At 48.7% G+C, this 14,994-nt stretch overlaps 13 non-coding genes and 1 pseudogene across 13 annotated transcripts; all 14 read left to right on the top strand.

Moving 5' to 3' along the window:
• The first annotated feature begins 6,586 nt into the window (after window positions 1–6,586).
• LOC134997556 (U1 spliceosomal RNA) lies at window positions 6,587–6,750 on the top strand. Its single transcript, XR_010200030.1, has one exon. It is a non-coding gene; the product is annotated as a U1 spliceosomal RNA (small nuclear RNA).
• Window positions 6,751–6,902: 152 nt separating this feature from the next.
• On the top strand, window positions 6,903–7,065 carry LOC134997574 (U1 spliceosomal RNA). Its single transcript, XR_010200048.1, has one exon. It is a non-coding gene; the product is annotated as a U1 spliceosomal RNA (small nuclear RNA).
• Window positions 7,066–7,737: 672 nt separating this feature from the next.
• Window positions 7,738–7,901, top strand: LOC134997562 (U1 spliceosomal RNA). Its single transcript, XR_010200036.1, has one exon. It is a non-coding gene; the product is annotated as a U1 spliceosomal RNA (small nuclear RNA).
• A 152-nt stretch (window positions 7,902–8,053) lies between these two features.
• On the top strand, window positions 8,054–8,216 carry LOC134997582 (U1 spliceosomal RNA). Its single transcript, XR_010200053.1, has one exon. It is a non-coding gene; the product is annotated as a U1 spliceosomal RNA (small nuclear RNA).
• A 671-nt stretch (window positions 8,217–8,887) lies between these two features.
• Window positions 8,888–9,051, top strand: LOC134997560 (U1 spliceosomal RNA). The gene has a single exon (XR_010200034.1). It is a non-coding gene; the product is annotated as a U1 spliceosomal RNA (small nuclear RNA).
• A 152-nt stretch (window positions 9,052–9,203) lies between these two features.
• Window positions 9,204–9,366, top strand: LOC134997568 (U1 spliceosomal RNA). Its single transcript, XR_010200042.1, has one exon. It is a non-coding gene; the product is annotated as a U1 spliceosomal RNA (small nuclear RNA).
• Window positions 9,367–10,037: 671 nt separating this feature from the next.
• LOC134997585 (U1 spliceosomal RNA) lies at window positions 10,038–10,201 on the top strand. Its single transcript, XR_010200056.1, has one exon. It is a non-coding gene; the product is annotated as a U1 spliceosomal RNA (small nuclear RNA).
• A 152-nt stretch (window positions 10,202–10,353) lies between these two features.
• LOC134997576 (U1 spliceosomal RNA) lies at window positions 10,354–10,516 on the top strand. Its single transcript, XR_010200050.1, has one exon. It is a non-coding gene; the product is annotated as a U1 spliceosomal RNA (small nuclear RNA).
• Window positions 10,517–11,187: 671 nt separating this feature from the next.
• LOC134997564 (U1 spliceosomal RNA) lies at window positions 11,188–11,351 on the top strand. The gene has a single exon (XR_010200038.1). It is a non-coding gene; the product is annotated as a U1 spliceosomal RNA (small nuclear RNA).
• A 152-nt stretch (window positions 11,352–11,503) lies between these two features.
• LOC134997570 (U1 spliceosomal RNA) lies at window positions 11,504–11,666 on the top strand. Its single transcript, XR_010200044.1, has one exon. It is a non-coding gene; the product is annotated as a U1 spliceosomal RNA (small nuclear RNA).
• A 671-nt stretch (window positions 11,667–12,337) lies between these two features.
• Window positions 12,338–12,501, top strand: LOC134997558 (U1 spliceosomal RNA). Its single transcript, XR_010200032.1, has one exon. It is a non-coding gene; the product is annotated as a U1 spliceosomal RNA (small nuclear RNA).
• Window positions 12,502–12,653: 152 nt separating this feature from the next.
• Window positions 12,654–12,816, top strand: LOC134997572 (U1 spliceosomal RNA). Its single transcript, XR_010200046.1, has one exon. It is a non-coding gene; the product is annotated as a U1 spliceosomal RNA (small nuclear RNA).
• Window positions 12,817–13,478: 662 nt separating this feature from the next.
• Window positions 13,479–13,642, top strand: LOC134997578 (U1 spliceosomal RNA). Its single transcript, XR_010200052.1, has one exon. It is a non-coding gene; the product is annotated as a U1 spliceosomal RNA (small nuclear RNA).
• A 152-nt stretch (window positions 13,643–13,794) lies between these two features.
• LOC134997579 (U1 spliceosomal RNA) lies at window positions 13,795–13,936 on the top strand (annotated as a pseudogene).
• Window positions 13,937–14,994: the final 1,058 nt, after the last annotated feature.

Raw genomic sequence — 14,994 nt, 5'->3', positions numbered from 1 at the left:
TGGCTCCTCCCTCTATGCCACAGTTAGAGAAACTGTGCCCAGAGGAGACGGACAGTATGAGGAAAGGATTTTGTTAATCCAGGGCAAGATTCATACCAGCCACACCAATCACACCATATAACTTGTGATAAACTACCCAGTTATCAGTATGAAAAAACAACATAGCATCAGTGCAGGACCGATGCAACTATAACATAACCCTTATTGAAGCAATAACTATATACAAGTATTGCAGAAGTAGTCCGCACTTGGGATGGGCGCCCAGCATCCTCTACGGACTACGAGAAAAAGATTTACCGGTAGGTTTAAAATCTTATTTTCTCTAACGTCCTAGAGGATGCTGGGGACTCCGTAAGGACCATGGGGATTATACCAATGCTCCAAAACGGGCGGGAGAGTGCGGATGACTCTGCAGCACCGATTGAGCAAACATGAGTTCCTCCTCAGCCAGGGTATCAAACTTATAGTATTTTGCAAAGGTGTTTGAACCCGACCAAGTAGCAGCTTGACAAAGCTGTAGTGCCGAGACCCCTCGGGCAGCCGCCCAAGAAGAGCCCACTTTCCTCGTGGAATGGGCCTTGACCGATTTCAGTAACTGCAATCCAGCCATAGAATGCGCTTGCTGAATCGTGTTACAAATCCGGCGAGCAATAGCCTGTTTTGAAGCAGGGGCACCAATCTTGTTGGTTGCATACAGGACAAACAGCGCTTCAGTTTTCCTGACTCTAGCCGTCCTGGCCATGTAAATTTTCAAAGCCCTGACCACATCAAGTAACTCGGAATCCTCCAAGTCACGCGTAGCCACAGGCACCACAATAGGTTGGTTCATATGAAAAGATGAGACCACTTTTGGTAGGAATTGAGGACGGGTCCGCAATTCCGCTCTATCCACATGGAATACCAAATATGGGCTTTTATGTGACAAAGCCGCTAATTCCGACACTCGCCTAGCCGAAGCCAAGGCTAATAACATGACCACCTTCCATGTGAGATATTTTAACTCCACTGTTTTAAGTGGTTCAAACCAGTGTGATTTTAGAAAACTTAACACCACGTTAAGGTCCCAAGGTGCCACCGGAGGCACAAAAGGAGGCTGAATATGCAGCACTCCTTTTACAAAAGTCTGAACTTCTGGAAGAGAAGCCAATTCTTTTTGAAAGAAAATGGATAAGGCCGAAATCTGGACCTTAATAGAGCCTAATTTTAGGCCCAAATTCACTCCAGTTTGTAGGAAGTGAAGGAAACGGCCCAGATGGAATTCTTCCGTAGGAGCATTCCTGGCCTCACACCAAGAAACATAATTTCGCCATATACGGTGTAATGTTTTAACGTTACATCCTTCCTAGCCTTTATCAGCGTAGGGATGACCTCAACCGGAATGCTAGGATCCGGCATTCAACCGCCATGCCGTCAAACGCAGCCGCGGTAAGTCTTGGAACAGACAGGGCCCCTGATGCAACAGGTCCTGTCTTAGAGGGAGAGGCCACAGATCTTCTGTGAGCATTTCCTGCAGATCCGGATACCAGATGGCCAATACTCCGGATACTCCGTGGCCAATCTGGAACAATGAGGATTGTTCTCACTCCTCTTTGTCTTATTATCCTCAACACCTTGGGTATGAGAGGAAGAGGAGGAAATACATAGACCGACCGGAACACCCACGGTGTCACTAGGGCGTCTACAGCTACTGCCTGAGGGTCTCTTGACCTTGCGCAATACCTCTGTAGCTTTTTATTGAGCCGGGACAACATCATGTCTATCTGTGGCAGTTCCCACTGACTTGTAATCTGTGCAAAGACTTCCTGATGAAGTCCCCACTCTCCCGGATGTAGGTCGTGTCTGCTGAGGAAGTCTGCTTCCCAGTTGTCCACTCCCGGAATGAACACTGCTGACAGTGCGCTTGCGTGATTCTCCACCCAGCGAATAATTCTGGTGGCTTGTGCCATCGCCACTCTGCTCCTTGTGCCGCCTTGGCGGTTTACATGAGCCACTGCGGTGACGTTGTCTGACTGGATCAGAACCGGTTGGTCGCAAAGTAAGGTCTCCGCTTGACGTAGGGCATTGTATATGGCCCTTAGATCCAGGATGTTGATGTGAAGACAAGTCTCTTGACTTGACCAAATACCTTGGAAATTTCTTCCCTGTGTGACTGCTCCCCAACCTTGGAGGCTTGCGTCTGTGGTCACCAGGATCCAGCCCTGAATGCTGAATCTGCGTCCCTCGAGAAGGTGAGCACTCTGCAGCCACCACAGGAGTGATACCCTGACCCTGGGGGACAGGGTGATCAACCAATGCATCTGTAAATGTGACCCGGACCACTTGTCCAGTAGGTCCCATTGGAAAGTCAGCAAAAAGAAAAAGAGAAAAGGACTGTATTTGTCGATGCACAGGAAGAAGGGTGACCTGATTATCACAATCTTCTGGAGAATTATTAAAATTTAACTTTTATTAGTGTCAAATTAAAATAGTGTGATGATAACTGACAACAAACTACGAGTATAGACGAAACATAAAGGTTAAAATCAAGACGTATACAACATATACCACAAGTGCAATGAAATAATAAGTGTGATTAAAGATTAAAATATGTGTCCGCGTGTCTGTTCTTATATCCAATTATATAATATTGCTCACAATATTTACTCAGTCTGATAATAGTTGTCAGCAATTGGTCTTCATATGTTCACATGACCATTTGTCAGTATTTATAATATCTGGAGTATTATAATATCTCACACTATTTTAATTTGACACTAATAAAAGTTAAATTTTAATAATTCTCCAGAAGATTGTGATAATCAGGTCACCCTTCTTCCTGTGCATCGACAAATACAGTCCTTTTCTCTTTTTCTTTTTGCTGACTAACCTTAGCTGTAGTCGATAGCACCCCCACAAATAATTGTGAATACTTGAATGCAATAGGGGTTATTTTGGAGCTGTATATAGTTCCAAATCTGATATAATACAATTGTGTGTGTGCAGATACAATCCCACCCCCCATTGGAAAGTCCTCGCATGGATCCTGCCGAATGGAATGGCCTTGTATGATGCCACCATCTTTCCCAGGACTCGAGTGCAGTGATGCACTGACACCTGTTTTGGTTTCAATAGGTTCCTGACAAGAGTCATGTGTTCCTGGGCCTTTTCTATCAGGAGATAAACCCTCTTCTCGTCCGTGTCCAGAATCATGCCCAAGAAAGACAGACGAGTAGTAGGAATCAACTGCGACTTCGGGATATTGAGAATCCAGCCGTGTTGCTGTAACACTTTCAGTGAAAGTGATACGCTGTTCAGCAACTGCTCTCTTGATCTCGCTTTTATGAGATCGCCCAAGTACGGGATAATTGTGACACCTTGCTTGCACAGGAGCACCATCATTTCCGTCATTACCTTGGTGAAAATTCTCAGGGCCATGGAGAGACCAAACAGCAACGTCTGAAATTGGCAATGACAGTCCTGTACCGCAAATCTGAGGTACGCCTGATGAGGTGGATAAATGGGGACATGAAGGTATGCATCCTGTACACAAATGCGGACAACAGGTGTCAAGCCGTGTGTTGCCTTTGTCAAGCTGTAATAAGTAGGGATAAGGACGTTAACCACCTCGGAACATCCTCCCTTATACGTCACCTGCAGCGCATTAATCATAAGTCAGTGACAAGTTCAAAAACTTTGGATGACAGCGGAAGCAGTCCACTGACCACCTTCCTCTTGTAACCAAGCTCCTGCAAACCACACCACCAACTCCCTCAGTGTCAATTTCCTCCTTAGACAGGAGAGCCAATAGTCCTGCAGGCCATGTCACTGGCAAGTCTGACGAGTCCTCTCCTGCCTGGGATTCCTCCGATGCATCCTTGAGTGTAACGCCTACTGCTGCTGGCGCTGCTGTTGTTGCTGCTGGGAGTCGATCGTCATCCCAGAGGGGAAGTCGGAAGACCACTTGTACTACTTCCAGTAAGCAATTGACTGTCCAACAGTCCTTTGCGAGGAAGATGAAATATCACAGCAGTCATCCTGCTGCAAAGCGGATAACTCAGGTCTGGGTGGTGAGAAACGTGGTTCCGGTATCCATCGTTAATTTAGAGGCAACTAGAGACTTGATTGAGGTACTGTGTCCCCGGTACCAAATACCCTCTAGGTTCCATTTCTCTAGGCAGGCGATACCGAAAATGTACACAGACCTCAGAAAAAGAGTCACCAGTGTCCTAAAAAATGCAGTTGTACCCAATGTCCACTTGTCTGTGGTTAAGTGGAGCAGGGCAGACTCAGGACTATATGACTGTGACAGCCCACTGGGTAGATGTATTGCCTCCCGCAGCAAGAACAGCAGCGGCGGCACCAGTAGCAGCATCTCGCAATTGCCAACTCGTTCCTAGGCAGGCTACGCTTTGTATCACCGCTTTCCATAAGAGGCACACAGCTGACAACCTCTTACGGAAACTGAGGAACATCATCGCAAAATGGCTTACCCCAATTGAACTCTCCTGGGGATTTGTGACATCGGACAACGCCACCAATATTGTGCGTGCATTACATCTGGGCAAATTCCAGCACGTCCCATGTTTTGCACATACATTGAACTTTGTGGTGCAGAATTATTTAAAAAACGACAGGGGCGTGCAAGAGATGCTGTCGGTGGCCCGAAGAATTGCGGGCCACTTTCTGCATTCAGCCACCGCATGCCGAAGACTGGAGCACCACCAAACATTCCTGAACCTGCCCTGCCATCATCTGAAGCAAGAGGTGGTAACGAGGTGGAATTCAACCCTCTATATGCTTCAGAGGATGGAGGAGCAGCAAAAGGCCATTCAAGCCTATACATCTGCCCACGATATAGGCAAAGGAGGGGGAATGCACCTGACTCAAGCGCAGTGGAGAATGATTTCAACGTTGTGCAAGGTTCTGCAACCCTTTGAACTTGCCACACGTGAAGTCAGTTCAGACACTGCCAGCCCTAGTCAGGTCATTCCCCTCATCAGGCTTTTGCAGAAGAAGCTGGAGACATTGAAGGAGGAGCTAAAACAGAGCGATTCCACTAGGCATGTGGAACTTGTGGATGGAGCCCTTAATTCGCTTAACCAGGATTCAATCTGTTGAAATCAGAGCACTACATTTTGGCCACCGTGCTCGATCCTAGATTTAAAACCTACATTGTATCTCTCTTTCCGGCAGACACAAGTCTGCAGAGGTTCAAAGACCTGCTGGTGAGAAAATTGTCAAGTCAAGCGGAACGTGACCCGTCAACAGCTCCTCCTTCACATTCTCCCGCAACTGGGGGTGCGAGGAAAAGGCTAAGAATTCCGAGCCCACCCGCCTGCAATAAGCAATCCAACTGCAAAAATTGCTAAGAGCATACGCATGCGCCTGCATTTTCTGTGGCACCCCGCAGATAATGCGATCGCCTCTGACTTTCAATCGGTGCGGGGGGGGGGGGTCAGCAACACTCCATTTCAAAGTCGGAGATGGAGCGGTGCGGGGGCAGGGCTTCAACGGAGAAACAGGAGGCGTGGTCAGAGCGGCTGCATGACATCACATGCAGCCGCTGCGATCACAAAAATGGTGGCGGCTTCCTGCGCACACGTACAGTCTGCACCAACAGGAGGCTAAACCATTTTTTATGATCACGCTGAACTGCACTGAGACTGCAATTTCAGCGTGGTCAAGAAGGGAGGCGGCATACTGGGTGGCCATGCCCTGTGATGGGTGGCCCCAGCATGCGAACCAAAGGATTGCAAATTCTGTTACTTAGCAGAATGTGCAATCCTTACTGAATTAGGCCCATTGATTACAAAATTATAAACAATATTTGAAGTTTTTCTTCAGGGACTAACACAAAAGATGCTTGGGGCTACTAACACATGGGTAAGCCACGTAAAGCTTCCCATGGGTCAGTGGCATCACAACGGGGTTGCGGCACACACCCGAGTGTCACCCGCCAAGGGGGGTGACACCAAAGTGCCGGCTCTTCTTCAGTGACAGAATATGGGTGTTTCACTGTGACATTACGTGCAACACCCAGTTTCTGTCACTGTGCAGGAGCCAGCACTACTCACACACTAGTCCCCGGGTGCAGCCCCCAACCCCCGGGATACCCGCAGCAACAAAATGGTGATTCAGGCCACGCCCCTACCTATGAGACCATGCCTCCTTTTTACCATTGCCCTGCTTATCTGCGCGCACTGCATTACAATCTCCCTCGCCGCCTCTCTGGGTGTCACCAGTGATAGTGACACCTCTGCCATGCTTGTAGCAGCTGGTCCTAAGATCTACGCCTCCAGCCCTGAGTGTTTTCCCTTGTGACGTGTTGATCATCATAGCGAAGCAGATGCTTACAGAAAACTGCTGGTGCTTAGATTGAAAAGAAAAACATTGACGAACCCATCATTTCAGCGACAGGGTCTGCCACACGACTGACTGAAATGACTGGTTGGTTTGGGCCCCCACCAAAAAAGAATCAATCAATCTCTCCTTGCACAAACTGGCTCTACAGAGGCAAGATGTCCTCCCTTGTGCTGCCTCAGTTGAATCTCCTTTACTTGACAGAGATGTGCCTGAGCAGCGGCCCTCCCCAGCCCTATCCCAAATCATACTTATTTTGCATAGGAGATACCATGGTCATGAAGATTGTTCTCCCAGGGTGAGGTTCATTCATTGCATTCTGGGTATGCTGACCCCTGTGATTTCCCCAAATGTGGGAAACTCAATTGCATTATTTGTGGTAGTGGGGGACAGTGTTTGTGCTTTCTTCTGGTCAACTCTGGTAAAAATCAGATTTCTTTGTCTCAGATCTTCCTCTAGCCTTGTTCCTCTTTCGAGAGTTCCCTTGTGCTGCCTCAGTTGGATCTCCTTCACTTGACAGGGGGGTACCCGAGCAGCGACCCTCCCCAGCTCTAGCCCAACTCCTACTTACCTGCCAGGTGAGATACTATGATCATGTAGGTGCTTCTCCCAGGGCAAGGCTCACCCATTGCACTCTGGGTGTGCTGCCCCTGTGATTTCCCCAAATGTTGGAAACTTGACTGCATAATTTGTGTTTCCCCTGGTCGGCTCTCGTATAATTCAGATCTCTTTGTCTCAGGTCTCTCTCCAGCCTAGTTTGCTGTCTGTTTCCACTTCTCTTTTCTTGAGCCGCTCCCTTCTATGCCCTTGCGCACTATCCTAACTTCTCCCGTCTGCTTACTTTGTGCCTTCCAACACACAATGCAAACTTCAGGTAGTGCTGCAGGGCCCTCACCCTTTTAACTGCCTCACAGAGCAGCTCTGGAGCTGTTACAGTGCCCAGCTGCTGCAGAGAAATCAGCTTGAATGCTTCAGGGGCTGGGGCATTGCCAACATGAGCCCCACACCGAAGGAGGGTGGGGGTGTTTAATGCGAACTAAGGGTCATCCAAGCGCTGCAAAAGGCCGCCATGCCCTGCATACCCCTTTTCTCTTTTCATATGCAGATGAGGGTTCCAGCCAACTTTGGCCCACTGCTTGGATGACATCACCATATGCAAATCCATCTGCTGTAGGCCTTCCCCCAGGAATGCTTGCACTAGTTGTTGCATTTGGTTTGTTGTTTGGGGGTGCTTCAGTATTAGGCAGCCTTCTGCCCTCCCATGTTCATCTGAAAATATGTGTTCTCCCTGCAGTTGTTGTCCCCAGATGAGAGTTCCCTTGTGCTGCCTCAGTTGAATCTCCTTTACTTGACAGAGATGTGCCTGAGCAGCGGCCCTCCCCAGCCCTATCTCAAATCATACTTATTTTGCATAGGAGATACCATGGTCAAGAAGATTGTTCTCCCAGGGTGAGGGTCATTCATTGCATTCTGGGTATGCTGACCCCTGTGATTTCCCCAAATGTGGGAAACTTGGCTGCATTATTTGTAGTAGTGGGGGACTGTGTTTGTGCTTTCCTCTGGTCAGCTCTGGTAAAAGTCAGATTTTTTTGTCTCATTTCTTCCTCTAGCCTTATTCTTCTTTTGAGAGTTCCCTTGTGCTGCCTCAGTTGGATCTCCTTCACTTGACAGAAGGGTGCTTGAGCAGCGACCCTCCCCAGCTATAGCCCAACTCCTACTTACCTGCCAGGTTAGATACTATGATCATGAAGCTGCTTCTCCCAGGGCAAGGCTCACCCATTGCACTCTGGGTGTGCTGCTCCTGCGATTTCCCCAAATGTGGGACACTTGACTGCATAATTTGTGTTTCCCCTGGTCGGCTCTCGTATAATTCAGATCTCTTTGTCTCAGGTCTCTCTCCAGCCTAGTTTGCTGTCTGTTTCCACTTCTCTTTTCTTGAGCCGCTCCCTTCTATGCCCTTGCGCACTATCCTGACTTCTCCCGTCTGCTTACTTTGTGCCTTCCAATGCACAATGCGAACTACAGGTAGTGCTGCAGGACCCACACCCTTTTACTTGCCTTACAGAGCAGCTCTGGAGCTGTTACAGTGCCCAGCTGCTGCAAGAAATCAGCTTGAATGCTTCAGGGGCTGGGGCATTGCCAACATGAGCCCCACACCGAAGGAGGGTGGGGGTGTTTAATGCGAACTAAGGGTCATCCAAGCGCCACAAAAGGCCGCCATGCCCTGCATACCCCTTTTCTCTTTTCATATGCAGATGAGGGTTCCAGCCAACTTTGGCCCACTGCTTGGATGACATCACTGTATGCAAATCCGTCTTCTGCAGACCTTCCCCCAGGAATGCTTGTACTAGTTGTTGCATTTGGTTTGTTGTTTGGGGGTGCTTCAGTATTAGGCAGCCTTCTGCCCTCCCATGTTCATTTGAAAATATGTGTTCTCCCTGCAGTTGTTGTCCCCAGATGAGAGTTCCCTTGTGCTGCCTCAGTTGAATCTCCTTTACTTGACAGAGATATGCCTGAGCAGCGGCCCTCCCCAGCCCTATCCCAAATCATACTTATTTTGCATAGGAGTTACCATGGTCATGAAGATTGTTCTCCCAGGGTGAGGTTCATTCATTGCATTCTGGGTATGCTGACCCCTGTGATTTCCCCAAATGTGGGAAACTCGACTGCATTATTTGTGGTAGTGGGGGACTGTGTTTGTGCTTTCCTCTGGTCAGCTCTGGTAAAAGTCAGATTTCTTTGTCTCAGATCTTCCTCTAGCCTTGTTCTTCTTTCGAGAGTTCCCTTGTGCTGCCTCAGTTGGATCTCCTTCACTTGACAGGGGGGTGCCCGAGCAGCGACCCTCCCCAGCTCTAGCCCAACTCCTACTTACCTGCCAGGTGAGATACTATGATCAGGAAGGTGCTTCTCCCAGGGCAAGGCTCACCCATTGCACTCTGGGTGTGCTGCTCCTGCGATTTCCCCAAATGTGGGACACTTGACTGCATAATTTGTGTTTCCTCTGGTCGGCTCTCGTATAATTCAGATCTCTTTGTCTCAGGTCTCTCTCCAGCCTAGTTTGCTGTCTGTTTCCACTTCTCTTTTCTTGAGCCGCTCCCTTCTATGCCCTTGCGCACTATCCTGACTTCTCCCGTCTGCTTACTTTGTGCCTTCCAACGCACAATGCGAACTACAGGTAGTGCTGCAGGGCCCACACCCTTTTAGTTGCCTTACAGAGCAGCTCTGGAGCTGTTACAGTGCCCAGCTGCTGCAAGAAATCAGCTGGAATGCTTCAGGGGCTGGGGCATTGCCAACATGAGCCCCACACCGAAGGAGGGTGGGGGTGTTTAATGCGAACTAAGGGTCATCCAAGCGCAGCAAAAGGCCGCCATGCCCTGCATACCCCTTTTCTCTTTTCATATGCAGATGAGGGTTCCAGCCAACTTTGGCCCACTGCTTGGATGACATCACTGTATGCAAATCCGTCTTCTGCAGACCTTCCCCCAGGAATGCTTGTACTAGTTGTTGCATTTGGTTTGTTGTTTGGGGGTGCTTCAGTATTAGGCAGCCTTCTGCCCTCCCATGTTCATTTGAAAATATGTGTTCTCCCTGCAGTTGTTGTCCCCAGATGAGAGTTCCCTTGTGCTGCCTCAGTTGAATCTTCTTTACTTGACAGATATATGCCTGAGGAGCGGCCCTCCCCAGCCCTATCCCAAATCATACTTATTTTGCATAGGAGATACCATGGTCATGAAGATTGTTCTCCCAGGGTGAGGTTCATTCATTGCATTCTGGGTATGCTGACCCCTGTGATTTCCCCAAATGTGGGAAACTCGACTGCATTATTTGTGATAGTGGGGGACTGTGTTTGTGCTTTCCTCTGGTCAGCTCTGGTAAAAGTCAGATTTCTTTGTCTCAGATCTTCCTCTAGCCTTGTTCTTCTTTCGAGAGTTCCCTTGTGCTGCCTCAGTTGGATCTCCTTCACTTGACTGGGGGGTGCCCGAGCAGCGACCCTCCCCAGCTCTAGCCCAACTCCTACTTACCTGCCAGGTGAGATACTATGATCAGGAAGTTGCTACTCCCAGTGCAAGGCTCACCCATTGCACTCTGGGTGTGCTGCTCCTGCGATTTCCCCAAATGTGGGAAACTTGACTGCATAATTTGTGTTTCCCCTGGTCGGCTCTCGTATAATTCAGATCTCTTTGTCTCAGGTCTCTCTCCAGCCTAGTTTGCTGTCTGTTTCCACTTCTCTTTTCTTGAGCCGCTCCCTTCTATGCCCTTGCGCACTATCCTGACTTCTCCCGTCTGCTTACTTTGTGCTTTCCAATGCACAATGCAAACTACAGGTAGTGCTGCAGGGCCCACACCCTTTTACTTGCCTTACAGAGCAGCTCTGGGGATGTTACAGTGCCCAGCTGCTGCAAGAAATCAGCTTGAATGCTTCAGGGGCTGGGGCATAGCCAACATGAGCCCCACACCGAAGGAGGGTGGAGGTGTTTAATGCGAACTAGGGGTCATCCAAGCGCCGCAAAAGGCCGCCATGCCCTGCACGCACCTTTTCTCTTTTCATATGCAGACGAGGGTTGAAGCCAACTTTGACCCACTGCTTGGATGGCATTACCATATGCAAATCAATCTGCTGCAGGCCTTCCCCCAGGAATGCTTGCACTAGTTGTTGCATTTGGTTTGTTGTTTGGGGGTGCTTCAGTATTAGGCAGCCTTCTGCCCTCCCATGTTCATCTGAAAATATGTGTTCTCCCTGCAGTTGTTGTCCCCAGATGAGAGTTCCCTTGTGCTGCCTCAGTTGAATCTCCTTTACTTGACAGAGATGTGCCTGAGCAGCGGACCTCCCTAGCCCTATCTCAAATCATACTTATTTTGCATAGGAGATACCATGGTCAAGAAGATTGTTCCCCCAGGGTGAGGGTCATTCATTGCATTCTGGGTATGCTGACCCCTGTGATTTCCCCAAATGTGGGAAACTTGACTGCATTATTTGTAGTAGTGGGGGACTGTGTTTGTGCTTTCCTCTGGTCAGCTCTGGTAAAAGTCAGATTTCTTTGTCTCATTTCTTCCTCTAGCCTTATTCTTCTTTTGAGAGTTCCCTTGTGCTGCCTCAGTTGGATCTCCTTCACTTGACAGAGGGGTGCTTGAGCAGCGACCCTCCCCAGCTATAGCCCAACTCCTACTTACCTGCCAGGTGAGATACTATGATCATGAAGGTGCTTCTCCCAGGGCAAGGCTCACCCATTGCACTCTGGGTGTGCTGCTCCTGCGATTTCCCCAAATGTGGGACACTTGACTGCATAATTTGTGTTTCCCCTGGTCGGCTCTCGTATAATTCAGATCTCTTTGTCTCAGGTCTCTCTCCAGCCTAGTTTGCTGTCTGTTTCCACTTCTCTTTTCTTGAGCCGCTCCCTTCTATGCCCTTGCGCACTATCCTGACTTCTCCCGTCTGCTTACTTTGTGCCTTCCAATGCACAATGCGAACTACAGGTAGTGCTGCAGGACCCACACCCTTTAACTTGCCTTACAGAGCAGCTATGGAGCTGTTACAGTGCCCAGATGCTGCAAGAAATCAGCTTGAATGCTTCAGGGGCTGGGGCATTGCCAACATGAGCCCCACACCGAAGGAGGGTGGGGGTGTTTAATGCGAACTAAGGGTCATCCAAGCGCCGCAAAAGGCCGCCATGCCCTGCATACCCCTTTTCTCTTTTCATATGCAGATGAGGGTTCCAGCCAACTTTGGCCCACTGCTTGGATGACATCACTGTATGCAAATCCGTCTTCTGCAGACCTTCCCCCAGGAATGCTTGTACTAGTTGTTGCATTTGGTTTGTTGTTTGGGGGTGCTTCAGTATTAGGCAGCCTTCTGCCCTCCCATGTTCATTTGAAAATATGTGTTCTCCCTGCAGTTGTTGTCCCCAGATGAGAGTTCCCTTGTGTTGCCTCAGTTGAATCTCCTTTACTTGACAGAGATGTGCCTGAGCAGCGGCCCTCCCCAGCCCTATCCCAAATCATACTTATTTTGCATAGGAGATACCATGGTCATGAAAATTGTTCTCCCAGGGTGAGGTTCATTCATTGCATTCTGGGTATGCTGACCCCTGTGATTTCCCCAAATGTGGGAAACTCGACTGCATTATTTGTGGTAGTGGGGGACTGTGTTTGTGCTTTCCTCTGGTCAGCTCTGGTAAAAGTCAGATTTCTTTGTCTCAGATCTTCCTCTAGCCTTGTTCTTCTTTCGAGAGTTCCCTTGTGCTGCCTCAGTTGGATCTCCTTCACTTGACAGGGGGGTGCCCGAGCAGCGACCCTCCCCAGCTCTAGCCCAACTCCTACTTACCTGCCAGGTGAGATACTATGATCATGAAGGTGCTTCTCCCAGGGCAAGGCTCACCCATTGCACTCTGGGTGTGCTGCCCCTGTGATTTCCCCAAATGTGGGAAACTTGACTGCATAATTTGTGTTTCCACTGGTCGGCTTTCATATAATTCAGATCTCTTTGTCTAAGGTCTCTCTCCAGCCTAGTTTGCTGTCTGTTTCCACTTCTTTTTTTTTGAGCCCCTCCCTTCTATACCCTTGTGCACTATCCTGACTTCTCCTGTCTGCTTACTTTGTGCCTTCCAATGCACAATGCAAACTACAGGTAGTGCTGCATGGCCCACAACCTGTTACTTGCCTTACAGAGCAGCTCTGGAGCTGTTACAGTGCCAAGCTGCTGCAAGAAATCAGCTTGAATGCTGGGGCATTGCCAACATGAGCCCCACACCGAAGGAGGGTGGGGGTGTTTAATGCGAACTAAGGGTCATCCAAGCGCCGCAAAAGGCCGCCATGCCCTGCATACCCCTTTTCTCTTTTCATATGCAGATGAGGGTTCCAGCCAACTTTGGCCCACTGCTTGGATGACATCACTGTATGCAAATCCGTCTTCTGCAGACCTTCCCCCAGGAATGCTTGTACTAGTTGTTGCATTTGGTTTGTTGTTTGGGGGTGCTTCAGTATTAGGCAGCCTTCTGCCCTCCCATGTTCATTTGAAAATATGTATTCTCCCTGCAGTTGTTGTCCCCAGATGAGAGTTCCCTTGTGCTGCCTCAGTTGAATCTCCTTTACTTGACAGAGATATGCCTGAGCAGCGGCCCTCCCTAGCCCTATCCCAAATCATACTTATTTTGCATAGGAGATACCATGGTCATGAAGATTGTTCTCCCAGGGTGAGGTTCATTCATTGCATTCTGGGTATGCTGACCCCTGTGATTTCCCCAAATGTGGGAAACTCGACTGCATTATTTGTGGTAGTGGGGGACTGTGTTTGTGCTTTCCTCTGGTCAGCTCTGGTAAAAGTCAGATTTCTTTGTCTCAGATCTTCCTCTAGCCTTGTTCTTCTTTCGAGAGTTCCCTTGTGCTGCCTCAGTTGGATCTCCTTCACTTGACAGGGGGGTGCCCGAGCAGCGACCCTCCCCAGCTCTAGCCCAACTCCTACTTACCTGCCAGGTGAGATACTATGATCATGTAGGTGCTTCTCCCAGGGCAAGGCTCACCCATTGCACTCTGGGTGTGCTGCCCCTTTGAATTCCCCAAATGTGGGAAACTTGACTGCATAATTTGTGTTTCCCCTGGTCGGCTCTCATATAATTCAGATCTCTTTGTCTCAGGTCTCTCTCCTGCCTAGTTTGCTGACTGTTTCCACTTCTCTTTTCTTGAGCCGCTCCCTTCTATGCCCTTGCGCACTACCCTGACTTCTCCCGTCTGCTTACTTTGTGCCTTCCAACGCACAATGCGAACTACAGGTAGTGCTGCAGGGCCCACACCCTTTTAGTTGCCTTACAGAGCAGCTCTGGAGCTGTTACAGTGCCCAGCTGCTGCAAGAAATCAGCTTGAATGCTTCAGGGGCTGGGGCATGGCCAACATGAGCCCCACACCGAAGGAGGGTGGGGGTGTTTAATGCGAACTAGGGGTCATCCAAGCGCAGCAAAAGGCCGCCATGCCCTGCATACCCCTTTTCTCTTTTCATATGCAGATAAGGGTTCCAGCCAACTTTGGCCCACTGCTTGGATGACATCACCGTATGCAATTCCATCTTCTGCAGACCTTCCCCAAGGAATGCTTGTACTAGTTGTTGCATTTGGTTTGTTGTTTGGGGGTGCTTCAGTATTAGGCAGCCTTCTGCCCTCCCATGTTCATCTGAAAATATGTGTTCTCCCTGCAGTTGTTGTCCCCAGATGAGAGTTCCCTTGTGCTGCCTCAGTTGAATCTCCTTTACTTGACAAGGGAGGCATTTTGGATTTTTTCTTTGGGTACCCCTACACCTGATGGTCTGATTGAGAGCATCGAACTGAACAACATTGGCAGTCTCTGAAGATTTTATCTATTGATTTACCTAATATATTATTTATTGAATATCCATTTATTGTATGTTTAATAAATAAACAAAATTATTAGAAGTAGCTATTTTGGGAACAGCATTCCTCTTAGTATGAAACTGTATAATCCTGTTGTGTGTGTTCCTTTAAAGTTCTTTAGTAAAATCCACTAGTAATGATGAACATCAGATTTCTTCCTCCATCCTCTTTTTACACTTTCTCTTGGTTCTATATATATATATATTTTTTATTTTTTTATTTTTTTTCCCTCCTTCTCCCAAAAGGCCCCCCTCCCTCCCCCCCCCCCCCTCCCTGT

The sequence above is a fragment of the Pseudophryne corroboree genome, unplaced genomic scaffold (genome assembly GCF_028390025.1).
Source record: "Pseudophryne corroboree isolate aPseCor3 unplaced genomic scaffold, aPseCor3.hap2 scaffold_1445, whole genome shotgun sequence".
Classification (NCBI taxonomy): Eukaryota; Metazoa; Chordata; class Amphibia; order Anura; family Myobatrachidae; genus Pseudophryne; species Pseudophryne corroboree.
Note: the sequence above shows the minus strand (reverse complement) of the source record. Positions and strands in the feature narration are given on the sequence as shown.